We start from the raw sequence: 15,473 nt of genomic DNA on the forward strand, positions 1-15,473 counted from the left end.
GACAACTTCAAATGGTCCAGACCAACGTGAACGCAATTTACTTGGGTGCCATTTGAGTCAAGAGTTGAATAATAAAACCTGTTGACCTGCGATAAATTATCTCTGTAAAATAATCTTGTCGTGCCATCGTTTGGTTTTTTCCTTGTAAATTGAAACTTTTTCATAAGCATTTCTCTTAATCTCCTCTAGTTTAATGATATCCAACAATCTTTTCTTTCCAGCCGCTTCATAGTCCATGTTCACTTGCTTAATTGCCCACATTGCTTTGTGTTCCAGTTCAACTGGCAAATGACATGTTTTTCCAAAAACCAATTGATACGGCAACATCCCCAATGGAGTTTTGTATGCTACCCGCAATGCCCATAAAGTGTCATCCAATTGGAAAGACCAATCTTTCCTCGAAGGGTTTACAACCTTCTCAAGAATGTTCTTAATTTGTCGATTCGAAACTTCGGCTTGTCCATTAGTTTACGGATGATAAGTAGTAGTCATTCTATGATTAACTCTATATCTTTTTAGTGCGGTCACCACTTGGTTGCAATGAAAATGTGGACCCTGATCACTAATCAATGCCTGATCTCAAAAATTTTAGCATTGTCTTTGCATCATCCTTTGGGACTGCAACAGCTTCAACCCAGTTCGAGACATAGTTAACAGCTACTAATGTATAAAGATTTCCAGATGAACTTGAAAACGGTACAATAAAATCCTTACCCCAAACATTGAATAATTCAACCTCCATAATTGGCTACTACAACATTTCATTCATCGGGATATAGAACTGGTGCGCTGACACATATCGCATCGATTCATAAAATTGTAGGCTTCTTTGAATAAAGTCGACCAGTACAATCCTGATTGGAGAACTTTAGCAGCAGTTCTCATACCACCGAAATGACCTCCACAAGGAGCATCATGACAATGCTTCAGGATTGAAAGCATCGCCTCTTCTGGAAAACAACATCGAATAATGTTGGCATTGCATACCTTGAATAAATATGGCTCGTTCCAATGATACTTCACTACATCACGAAGAAATCTTTCTTTTTTATGGCCTGTGACACCCAATGGGAGTTTTCTACACACTAGATAATTCACAAAATCCCCATACCAAGGGGTTGCATCTACAACAAATAACTTCTCATCTGGGAATGTGTCGACAAATTGAATTATGTTTCTGTCTTCGCTACCAACTTCCAATTGAGACAGATGGTTTACAACTTGATTCTCTGAACTGTTACGGTCTTTTATCTCATTGTCAAATTCTTACAACAATAATATCTAGCATATCAGTCTTGGTTTGGCATCCTTTTTCGCAAAGAGATATCTCAGCGTTGAGTGGTCAGTGAATACCGTAACCTTTGCACAGAAAAGATAGGAACGAAACTTGTCGAAAGCAAAGACTACAGCAAGTAATTAAGACTACAGCCAGTAATTCTTTCTCGGTGGTGGTATAATTGAGTTGATCCTCTATAAGAGTTTTGCTAGCATAATAGATGGTGTGAAATATTTTTCCCTTTCATTGTCCTAGAACCGCACCCATGGTAAAGTCGCTTGCATCACACATAACTTCAAAAGGTTGAGACCAATCGGGTGCAAGACAATGGATGCATTTACGAGCTTTTTTTTACTGAATTAAGGCATCCAGACATGAATCGTCAAAGAAGAATTTTGAATTCTGTTCCAGCAATGAGCACAAAGGCTTTCCAATTTTCAAAAAATCTCTAATAAACCTTCGATAAAACGCTGCATGTCCCAGAAAACTGCGAACACCCCTCAGGTTTGTTGGTGGAGGTAATTTCTCAATAATTTTTACCTTAGCTTTGTCTACTTGAATGTCTTAACTAGAGATGCAGTGTCCTAAAAAAATACCTTCGGTTGCCATAAAATGACATTTTGCCCAATTCAGAACAAGATGTGTGTCCTCACATCACTTCAGTACTTTATCTAAATTGTCAGCGTAATGATCAAAATCATTCCCATAGACTGAGAAATCATCTATAAATACCTCTAAAGAGTCTTCAATCATATCTGAGAATATTGCCATCATGCACATTTGAAATGTGGCTGGTACGTTTTAGAGACCGAAAGGCATACGGCGAAAAGAGAAAGTACCAAAGAGGCAAATAAAGGTTGTTTTCTCCTGATCCTCCGATGTAATAGCAATTTGATTGTACCCAGAATAGTAATCTAAAAAGCAATAATAGGTATTTCCAACAAGCTAATCCAACATTTGGTCAATGAAAGGAAGCGGGAAGTTATCCTTCTTTGTGGCCATTATTGCTATGAACCACAATGATGCCATTCTTTTTAGGTACGTGTTGTACTGGACTTACCCAATTGCTATTAGAAATCAGGTAAATAATTCCAGCGTCAAGCCATTTCATGATTTCCTTCTTGACAACTTCCTTCATCCTCTCATTTAATCTTCTTTGTTGTTCAATCGATTGGTTGTCTTTATCTTCCAACTTGATCTTGTACATGCAGAAAGAAGGACTAATACCTTAAATATCGACAATACTCCAAGCAATAGCTCATTTATGTTGCTTAAGAATATGGATCAATTTCTCTTCTTGAGTTACATCCAGTGTTGTGGAGACAATAACTGGGAGATTATTGTGGTGGTGAGTATTCTAGCCTGTCACGCGGGCGACTTGGGTTGGATCACTAGCAACGACACCAAAAACTTGATCGTCTGTTTAACGTCATAGCAATAATGTGCAAGGGTACACTGTCGTTGCAAGTATAGTAGCAGATGTAAGTCTGTAGGATATCTATCCCACAGGGATAGTAGTCTGTTGTCTATTAATGTCGGTGCAATAACTAGATATAAATAAGATAAATTGTAAGGATAGTTGTCGATGCAATAACTTGAAAACAATTAAATAAAATATGATAGTGATAAAATGGGATCCCCGACATGAATCTTCAGCAGAATACTAAATGCTCACAAGGTATAAAAGTGTAGGTGATTGTCGACGCAATAAAATTCAATGTAAATCTTACCCAGTGTTACTCCTCTATTTAATCTGAAACTTAAACATGCATATTAACCTCACCTTTCAATGATGGCAATACGGTACTATTAAGAACAAGTGGACTAAATTCCTTTAATCCTCACTCAACTTCCGTTGAAATGCTTGTTGGCTCAAACTGTTACTGTACTTTCCAGTGTTAGTGACTGTAATAACACTTCCGTGTTAAAAAAAATTCAAACCTCAAGATTAAACAATAAAAGTAAGATTACATAAGATAACATTTCACCAAGAATTCATCAGTACTTCCATACAATAAAAAATCAAAGAGTAATCACTAGCATTTAGAAAGAAATAAGAAAGAATCGAGTGGAGAATTCTATTCCTAGACAACTCGACTGAATCTCTCTATTCCCTCTTGTCCCGCACTTAGATCTCCTTGTCAAGAGCTAGTCTGCATCCAATTTTCACGTTGGCTTATCTATGAGCGGCTTAAGCTACCATGCCGCAAGCTTCAAGGTAGGATGATGAAGATGATGATGGAGAAAAAAAACTCCCATTTTTCTTCTCACGTCCACCTTTTATGTCCTCCTCTAATAGTATAGGTGTCCTTTCCTTAAAATTATTCTGTCCTTATATGTACAGGTTGGTTATACTAGACTGGACAGCTCACGTAGTTTTGGTTCTTATTCGGACAGCTATCAAGTGCGGCGACAATTCTGGGCGCAATCTGGGATTAACTCATGCAGCGACATTAATGCAATAAGATAGCAAAATTAATGATAAAATAGGCTAGGATTCACTGAGTTGTAAAATGCAATTTACTAAGCTGAAAATGCTAAAATGTATGCTAAAGATAACTAAATGGGACCAATTTAACCAATAAGTAAGGGGGAAATCCTATGTTCTTTCTAGTGCTATCAAGAGGTTAACTCGAATAACAACCATGTAAAGATCCTGGAGTCATCTGAAAAACATATTGAACCTAGAAAAGATGTGCTGGTAAGAGTAGATAAATTTATCTTTCCTGCTGATTTCCTTATTTTAAAATGTTAAGCTAATCAAGATGTGCCAATTATTTTGGAAGACATTTTCATGCTACTGGCAGGATGTTAATTGATGTATAGAGAGGTGAGATGACCATGAGGGTAAATCATCAGAAGGTTACCTTCAATGTATTTAATGCTTTGAAATGTGCTAATGCTAATGATGAATGCCATGCCATTGGGTCGATAGAAAAAGCAATGGAGGAGTTCACCAGATTTTGCCATAGTAATTTCGACAGTAGTGAAGACCCACTCGAGCAGAGTGATATAGTAAGTTTTGGGAAATTCAATAAATTTATAGAAGCAAGGCAGATAGCGGATAAACCAGGGAAGAAGTTTGAATCATTGGATTTATCAAATCGATTATTTAATCCTCCTAAATCTTCTATGGAGGAACCCCCTACACTGAAGTTAAAACCTTTTCCGCAACATTTGAAATATGCTTACTTGGGTGACAATAGTACCTTGTCGGTAGTAATTTTTGTGAAGCTGACATTCGAGCAAGAGGCAAGGTTGTTAGAAGTTCTTCGGCGATTTAAGAAGGCATTGGGATGGACCCTGGTAGATATAAACGGAATTGCCCTAGCAATTCCATTGAACAGCAACGAAGATTGAATCCAAGCATGAAAGAAGTTGTCAAGAAAGAGATTATTAAGTGGCTTGATGCTAGCATTATTTACCCGATTTTAGACGGCTCATAGGTGAGTCCTGTACAATGTGTACCCAAGAAAGGAAGTGTCACAGTGGTAAGTAATGATAACAATGAGTTCATACCAACTCGCATTGTCACGGGATGGAAAATATATATGGATTACCACAAGCTTAACAAGGCAACTAGGAAGGACCATTTTCTCTTACCATTTATAGATCAGATGTTGTTGGATTGATTAACGAGAAAAGCTTAATACTACTTTTTAGATGGATATTCAAGATATAATCAGATTTCCATAGCTCCCAATGACCAAGAGAAGACAACTTTCACATGTTCATATGGTACTTTGGCATTCAGACGGATGTCATTTGGGTTATGTAATGCCCCGACAATGCTTTAACGTTGTATTATGGTTATATTCTCTGACATGGTGGAAACTTTTCTTGAAGTCTTCATGGACAACTTTTTTGTGTTTGGGAATGATTTTGAGGATTGTTTGAAAAATATGGAACTGGTTTTGTGTTGCCATGAAGAAATGAATCTTGTTTTAAATTGGGAAAAATGTCACTTTATGGTTCGTGAAGGAATTGTCCTGTGGCATAGGATATCACAGAGAGGAATTGAAGTGGATAGAGCAAAAAGTGAAGTGATAGAAAAATTATCACCTCTCACCGGTGTCAAGGGTATTAGAAATTTTTCAGATCATGCAAGTTTTTATAGAAGGTTCATAAATGATTTTCAAGGACATCTAAACCATTGTACACTTTCTTGCAGCAATATAGACCTTTCAATTTTGATGAAAATTGTTTGATAGCCTTTGGAGAGTTAAAGAAAAAACTTATATCAGCACCAATAGTAGTAGCTCCAGAATAGACACTACCTTTTGAACTCATGTGTGACGCTAGTGATTATGCTATGGGAGTCATGTTAACGCAAAGGAAAGACAAAATATTACGTTTAATATATTATGTTAGTAGACATTTATCGGAAGCGCAGCTTAATTACACCACTAAGAAAAATGAGTTATTAGTTGTGGTGTTCGTGTTTGATAAATTTCGTTCTTATCTAGTTGGTATAAAGGTCATAGTCTACATAGATCATTCTGCTGTTAAGTATCTAATGAGCAAGAAAGATACTAAGCCAAGGTTGATTAGGTGGATACTTTTGCTGTAGGAGTTTGACTTGGAAATTAGAGATCAAAAAGGGACTGAGAATCAAGTAGCCGATCACTTTTCGAGGTTAGAATTTGGAAGTAAAGGTGATCATGACACGCTTATTAAAGAAGAATTTCTAGACGAATATCTGTTAGTTGCTACGGCATTACCTTGGTATGCCGACATAGTGAACTATTGTAAGTGGTGTGTTGCCACCCGATCTCAATAGTCAAAGAAGATGAAATTTTCTTTATGATGCCAAGCACTATTATTGGGATGAACATTTCTTGCTTAAACATTATGCTGATCAAATAATTAGGAAATGTGTTCTTGATAACAAAATCATCACATTCTGCAGCATTGTCATTCAGCTTCGTACGGAGGAAATTTTAGAGGGATGAGAACTGCTGCCAAAGTACTTCAGTTAGGATTTTATTGGCCAAGTCTGTTCAAGGATGCTTATGAATTCTATCAGTCATGCAACCATTGTCAGAGAATGGGAAATCTATCTAAAAGACACGAAATGCCATTGCAAAGTATACTAAAAATTGAGTTGTTTGATGTATGGGAAATAGACTTTATGGGTCAATTTTCACCGTTAGTGGGAAAACTGTACATACTATTAGTAGTGAACGTTGTCTCTATGTGGGTCGAGGCTATTGCCCTTCCTATTAATGATACAATGTCAGTAATGAAATTTTTACACTAACATTTTTACAAGATTTGGTACACCTAGAGCCATTATTAGTGATGAAGGGTCTCATTTTGACTGCAAGTTGGTAGCTAATGCTTTGCATCGATATGGGGTGAAACATAATATTGTCACAACATATCAACCCCAAACAAAGGGACAATCTAAAATTTCTAACAGAGAAATTAAAAAAAATTGAAAAAGTGGTGAATCCTACTCGTAGGGATTGGTTTACAAGATTGGATGAAGCTTTGTGGGCATATTATACCACGTACAAAACACCATTGGGGATGTCACCTTTTAATATCATTGCACACATGGTTCGTATTACGTAAATCAGAGGTACTTACTTTTAGCCAATCCTAATAAAGGATTTATTACTCATTGATCACTTCACCAAGAATACTTATGCAATCAATTAATCATAAATACGGTAGGAGTTTATATGGATATTATTATTAAATATACACATATTATTTATGGATAGAACATTCACAGTCTTTAATTGGTTACAACCCACACCTTCAATTGCAAATCCAAATTACAAACCTCGATCCTCAATACTCCTATGGTGCAGGTTTGGTCAAATTTCGCCAAGATAAGAACTTTAAACAAACAAGACACACAAAGTCTCTCTATGTTAGTTTTGATTTAACCACTAAAATAGAGTCGATTAGGACAATTGTATAGAACTAGATTCAACCACTTACGCTATGTCAAAAATCAGGATTGAGGATGTGATTAGTCTAGTAATCAATGATAGGACGAGCTAATCGGATTTGAACCTTAGATAAAGGAATACACATGTATTAGTGTTGTCTTAATAGAACCGAAAAGATAATATATATTCTAAATTTAATCAACTTACTCTTTACCGAAATAGTTCGAAATGAGAGACTCAATAGAGATCTTGAGTTGATGAAGGAGTAACAGCTATAGAAGATCAAGAATAGAGTAGATATATATAAATTTTCAAAATGAAAAAGAAAGGATAATAATATGAATTTTGTTACAACCAAAAGAAGAAAAAAGGGAGAAAAAAATAATAATGATGATGGTGGTGTGGTGGCGACATGGCGACAGCATGGTGGCGACAAAGTGACGATGCGACAGTGGTGCGATGGTGGCAAAAGAAAGGAAGAGGAAATGAGAGTTGCAACAAGAGAGGGGAAGAAGAAAAATGAGAAGAATGGAAGGTAGCGAAATAATAATGGGTGATAGTAATGGTGGCAGTAATGGTAGTGTATAGTCGAACAAAGGGGGGCGATGAACAAAAACGAGTGAAAGTGGGCTTAGAGCAATCGAAGAAGACAATACAGATGGGAGGAAAATAGATATGCATTTTGAAGAAGAATTTTCCTCCTTGAATAAGGCTTCTCACACGCATATATATAACCCTCCTTGTGTTTGAACATTGGTACACCCCATGGCGTAACAGAAAAATTAAATCTAGAGGTCACATCTAGGGATTCACGTGCGAGGAACGAATCAGAGTTAGAAGGATATGAATGATTACCTTTAATCGTTTGGAAAATCAAAGATAATTGTTGTGAAACTGATTACGCAATTGTATGTCGATTCCAAGCCGCTACAAAAAGTTTTGGCCTCTATGTAATCCACCCGGTGTGACAACAAACAGCAAAAACTCTCTTAAAATTTTCAGAGAGAATTCACTATATAACGACTGTTAGACCTCACTCTTTTTATTTTTTTGGTATATTACGTTTTCTTAAAAACTCTATATTTCCTAATTCTGGAATAGTTGATATTTTAATATGAATCAAAATTCATTATAATAATTAACTTAATATAATAATTATAATTACCATAATTATAATAATGTTTGATTGAAAAATTACAATTACAATAATTATAATAATATTCAATCGTAAATTATAATTACAATAATTATAACAGGGATTTCGATAAATTATGTTTAGTTAAATTTTATACGAATCAAATTCACATATATATATTAATTTAACCATGTTCTTATTATGTGTACAACATACTTGTACATATAATTCGTTCGATATTTAACGACCCAATTAAATTAATTCTATAATTAATTTAATTCATGTGGCAGTTAAAAACAATATCAATTATGTTTGGATTCTGTTCATTTCAACCATAGAGTGTGACCCTATAGGTTCTTGTAATGTTAGCAGCAATACTAAAGCGATTCTAATATTACAAACAATGACTGACATCTAACAATGCATCATTTCTACCTAAGTTGCAAGAAGTCATGATTTGATATAACCTCTCTGTGATTAACCATTCATGTATTAAATCATTTTGTCCTTTATATCTAGAATGGACACAAGTCATGGAATAGTCACACTTGCATAGTGTAACACCCCGTACCCGAGACCGTTGCCGGAGTCGGACACGAGGGGTTCACAGACTAAATTCGCTTACTATCGCAGTCCATTTTAAAATTTTCCAGGCAGTTGGCTAACTGTGACACTGTCACCTTAAAAATCATATCTTGAGTTTCACAACTCGAAAATCAGTTTCGTAATTTTTCCCTGAAACTAGACTCATATGCCCATATACATATTTTTTTCTAGAATTTTTGGTCGGGCCAATTAGTACAGTTTATTAGTCAAAGTCTCCCATGTTACAGGGATCGACTACACTGACCTTTGCGCATTACGACTTGGATATCTCCCTGCACAGAGCTTCAATACTGATGCCGTTTGTTTCTATAGAAACTAGACTCAGAGATGAATCTATAAATATATGGTATGACTCCTAATTATCTCTGGTTAATTTATAATGAATTTCCAAATTCGGAACAGGGAATCCAGAAACCGTTCTGGCCCTGTCTCACGAGAACCTGAATATCACTTAACATACTGTCCATATGATCATTTCGTTACTTTCCTATGAAAATAGATTCATCAAGGTTCGTTTACATAATTTATTCATTATTTAATTCCAATCCTACTATTTTTAGTGATTTTCCAAATTTACATCACTGCTGCTGCCAGCATCTGCCTATAAGGTAGACTTTACCTATTTCATAGTTTCCATGATTCAACTAGCCCTTTTAGCATAAATAGCACAAATTATGATAGTGATTAACCATTCCATACCAAATGATTATAACATTATGCTCAAACATATATAAGCCATTTTCGCATGGCTATATACATTAACCAAAATATTCTTTCGCCACTAGTCTATTTTATACATGCCATAAGATAATCAAAAACATAGCAGTACCAAACAGTGGATAGTGATAGTGTGACTAGTTGCTGACGATCCCCGAGCCTGTAGCTTCGCAATGAGATCTATAAAACAGAGGAAACAGAGTAAACGGAGTAAGCATTACAATGCTTAGTAAGTTTTAAGCAGTGTCAACAGATAACAATCAAATTATAACATATTGTTCGTATTTTTATTTCACTCTTCCTTCGGGCATACCATCCCTTTACCGAATATGCACATCTCATCATATACAATAGGCAGATAAAATTTCACATAAAAGTGAGCTCATGTGACATAGATATATCGTATGATTTCACATGACCTCTCACACTGATCCGATGTCACATAATCATAGGAATAGTCTCATAGATTGCTCTCGTATGCATCACATAACTACCTTATGATTTAGTGCAAATCAAGCTCACATATAAACTTGGAGTACATACCTGTTTAACCTTTCGCATTGAATATATTTATAAGCAATTCTTATTACGAAGTCTTACCCGGACATAATCTCCACACGAAGTTATCGGGTCTTACCCGGACAAAATCCCCACACGTAGTCATCGGGTCTTACCCGGACAAAATCCCCACACGTAGTCATCGGGTCTTTAGAGCTCGGATATAGTACGAGCACGAAGCTTACGGACATTAATCAGTGATAATATTCTCGCATAAAGCCTGCGGGGTTTTAACCCGGATATAGTACTGACACAAATGCCCTTCGGGACTTATCACATTTATACACTTTCACATCCATCACGTTGGCCACTCGGCCCTGTCACATATATACACTTTCACATTCATCACATCGGCCATTAGGCCTTATCACATATATACACTTTCACATTCATCACATCGGCCATTAGGCCTTATCACATGTATATACACTTTCACATTCATCACATCGGCCATTAGGCCTTATCTCATATATGCATGTTCACATCCATCACATAGAATCCTAAATCAAAATATAGATTTTCATGTATTCACATCACAATTATCCAAATATACTTCACATACCACATATACTTTCACGTATACATACTGTCTTGGCTGAATCTACATCTATCATTTTCCAATATCACAATTTAGAATTCACGTATGGGTTTAATCAATAGCTTATGAGCAACTAAAACAAGTTTATCAAGGTTTACAACACAATCTCAAATTCAGCACAAGCTGTTTTTCCTGAGCAATAGTCACTAAATTATTTATAACTGGAGCCACAAAACTCCAAATCACTTTCCGTTAATTTTTCCTGAATATAGACTCGTATATCTTCCATCCATAAAATTTCAAGAATTTTAGGTTTGGCCAATCAATACCAGATTTTTCTTAAAGTTTCCCCTGTTTCACTGTTTGACTAATCTGACCACTCTTCACTACGAATCAAATTTCTCATTTTACAGAATTCAAAATGTGTTGTATTTGATTTCATTTGAAACTAGACTCATTAAGGAGTCTAAGAATATAAATTTTATCTTATAACCATTTTTTTACAATTTATAATGATTTTCTAAAAACGGAATAGAGGATTACAGTGTCATTCTGCACTGTCTCACACAACTTTAAATATCTCATTATCGGAAATAAATTTTCTTACACAGTTTCTTTTATAAGAAACTAGACTCATTAAGCTTTAATTTCATAATTTATTCAGCCTCCCATTCAACTCCAACAATTTATGGTGATTTTCTAAATTCATGTTACTGCTGCTGTCCTGAGCAGGTTTATCACAATTTTACTCTTCTGACATATCCTTTTAGCACTTCATAATATCATATCCATTTGGCAACATATCATATCAATAACTTACCTATACTTCATAATAGCCATTAGGCTATATGCATAAAAAATTTACAATAGAGTTATGATTCTTTTAATATGTGCTTAACATATCATACTCAATCACATTATAGGCTTTAATACTTAAAACTTACCTCGATCGCTAATGTACGTCAATTCCGACTATTCGACCAATTTCCCTTTTTCCACGATCCGACTTTGTTTCCATAAGCTCTTGATGCTCAATCAACAATTTTTAACTTCAAATTTGCAAACAGCAATGTCATCACTTTACATAACAGAAATTAAATTTCATTACTTAAACTATCCACGACAATCACCTTCCGAGCACCTTAATTTTCTTTAAGCTAAACCACCTCATAGTATACATATACACATTCGGCTAATTATAAAACAAATCAGCACTCATAACCGAATCATTGACTAAAATCACATTCGGTAATATGCTTTTAAATAATTTCAATATTTATTAACATCTAAAAATAATTTGCTTGGGGTGCCATGAATTATTCAAATCGGCCGAATATCATTGAATCTCTAAAATCATGCTTATAACCACTTGGCCGAGTTTCACATTTCAAAGCCACATATATATATTATTCAAAGTATTTAACAGCACTTAAAAATCCAAAACCATAAAACTCAATTCATATAACACCAAACTCAATGCTAAATCACCCTAGGCACATTCGGCACTAGCACAAGCACACACACATTTAACTTTTCTAAAATTCAACTTTAACAAGCTTCCTATGCTTCCATGATAAAAACCGAATGCTCATCTTACCACCAACATGCATATTTAATTATCTCAAGCCTCTCTTAATCAATTTTATTCATAATAGCATGAACTCAACAATCCATTACTCATACAAAACAACATAACCGAAAACCTTACTCATTCCAAAAATTCAAATCTCAACTTGGTCACAAAAATAACTTGATATCTCACCAACACAACATCAACACCAAGCAAGAATGATGCATCCATGGCCGAGTGTCATTTCCATCACATAGCAAGATTTAGACCATGGGCTAGGTAGAACTCAAGCTAACAACTAAAACATGCATGCATCTCATGGAACATCATCAAACATACCTTAGCCTAGTTACATGCATGGCCGAACCTCTTCAATCTTTCTTCTTCCTTCCTCCTTAAAATTTTCGGCCAAGGATGAACCAAAGGATGAACACTTTTTTTTTTGTTTTTCTTTCCTTCAACTCACTGCAAGGGGGGACAATCACACATATCCTTTCTTTTTTTTTTTTGTTTCTCATCCTACTAACACTAATATTTTATTGCCCATGCTCTTTATTTCATTGTTTCCTCCCATGATGCACCAACACAACATGTCTATGACATGTTTTGCCCATCACCCTTTGTCCGTCCTAATGTAATGGCCGGCCACTACTAGATGGGGGGAAAATTGACATGCAAGTCCCCCCTTTTTCAACATGCACTAATAGGTCCTTATGTTTTGATCTATCACATTTCAAAAATGTCACACATAAGCCCTATTGACTAAATTCACATGAAATTTACTAAATCGAAGCTTAAAATTTTCACACATTTATTTTAGACAATAAATATCATGTTCAAATAATTTGGTTACTCGGTTTAGCGGTCCCGAAACCGCTTTCCGACTAGGGTCAAATTAGGGGTGTCACAACTCTCCCCCCCTTTAGGGATTTTCGTCCCCGAAAATTTCCACCGATGCATAGTTTAGGATAACGTCCTCTTATTGAATTATATTCATATAAACATTAGCTCATCGATGGAAATTGTAATTCATTATTGATTTCGCATCGATCTATAAAATCATTTTCTTGATTTCATAAGCAATAATCACTTAACTTAATTCACAAATGCATTTCAAACTCATATTAAGCACATATTAACATGTATAATTCACATCATCAACCCACATTTTCATTCATGAATAAGCTGTAACCTAACCGAAAATACACATATACTCAAACATCCCAATAAATATCCTTTATAACTTTATCACATCTCAATATTCAACTTAACTCATTTCCAAAAGTAAAGTCAACTTCCACGTACCTGAACATTTAGTTCATTTAGCACATTCAATCATAGTTAACGTTACCCGTATACAGTCGAATAGGCATAAAGCCTAATATAATACACTGGCATGAGATTTATTCTAGCGCATAACTCGTATATCCAAAATTATCAACATTCATCAAAAATTCTTTCAAACTTTCGAATGTCGAAACTTAATCAAAATAATTTCTTGAACAAGATTAACAAAATAGTGTCCATTCAGCAATAGCACATATAGCTCTTACAATGCCATATCCTAGATATGGTCTTACATATTCTCACATATCGAGCCGATGCCATGTCCCAGACATGGTCTTACACACTATCTCAAATCAATGCCTTCGTCCCAAACGAGGTCTTACATGAATTCCACTTCACACACTTAGTGCCCACTGACCGATCTCGCACTCATAGTGCTCGATTAAAGGAATTTGCACACACACAATGCCTCTAATTATTCACATACATAGTGCTCTTATTCATTCGTTAATACACATTGATATGACTTAACCAAATCTATAAACATCATGTATGTACACTTTTAAACATATCATCTCATTTAAATTTGAATTCGTATAGTAATGAATACTTAAACTTTGCTCAAATTACCGGCACGAAGGCCCGAATACACGTCACCAGCATGATTGCTCTTCGGGATTTAGCACGGATATATCACTAGCACGAATGCTCTTCGGGACTTAGCCCGGATACATCGCTAGCATGAATGCTCTTCGGGACTTAGCCCGGATTTAGTAACTCGCACCAATGCCTTCGGATCTTAGTCCGGATATGGTCACTTAGCACAAAGCCTTCGGGACTTAGCCCGGACATCATTCGAATAACCATGCACATTTAACAATAACTCATGACACATTCGTATTTCATTTTCATTAGCAAAACTCAAACACAAGACACTTATCATTCTTGCAATTTCGGCTCAATAGCCACACACAAAGAGCATGATTTTGATTTGCTTAAAACATGATCTAATCAAATCATAATTTAAGCTCTATTACTCAAGAACTTACCCCTTTCCGCTGTCCGAAATCGACTTGGTAAGGTCGCACCCTTAATATAAATAATTGATAGAAAATATATATATATAGTGGGTTCGCACACATAGTGCTTAATAATCAACCACGCACACTTAGTGCCATGTACTTTAAACTCGCACACTTAGTGCCATGCATTTCAAGCCCGCACACTTAGTGCCAATCTCACAACCGTGAACACTTATTGCCCGCACACTTAGTGCTGAAAACCAACCACTCTATACGCTTCACTGCCTTTTTACATTCGACAATTTCGTCTCTACATACATATACACATATAGCAATACACATTAGTATATCATTTACATTACTTGAATACAATCACAACATGCTTATCGACCATTCAACTTCCAGTTCCATAGCCACATACAAGAATCACATTTATAGTCATAGCACTCCTTCAAAATTGCATCACTTATACCCTTATAATTCAATCCAAATCGAAATTCAAATACGAGTACATGATACGTACCTGATCAACTTAATAATTTAGGCATATCTAAATGAAGTTATATTGCAAATTCTCATAGTCAGAAGCTTGCTACAGCTCGATCGGGATCAAGATTCATTACAATACAGCAAACACATTTTAATAGCCAAAAATCATCACACTATCATTTTATCACTTTATGGCATGTATAAATAGACTCACGCGTGCTACGTTAGTCCTAGAATCGACTAAACCGTAGCTCTGATACCAATAAAATTGTAACACCCCGTACCCGAGACCGTTGCCGGAGTCGGACACGAGGGGTTCACAGACTAAATTCGCTTACTATCGTAGTCCATTTTAAAATTTTCCAGGCAGTT

This window comes from Gossypium hirsutum, chromosome D08, assembly GCF_007990345.1.
Source record: "Gossypium hirsutum isolate 1008001.06 chromosome D08, Gossypium_hirsutum_v2.1, whole genome shotgun sequence".
Lineage (NCBI taxonomy): Eukaryota > Viridiplantae > Streptophyta > Magnoliopsida > Malvales > Malvaceae > Gossypium > Gossypium hirsutum.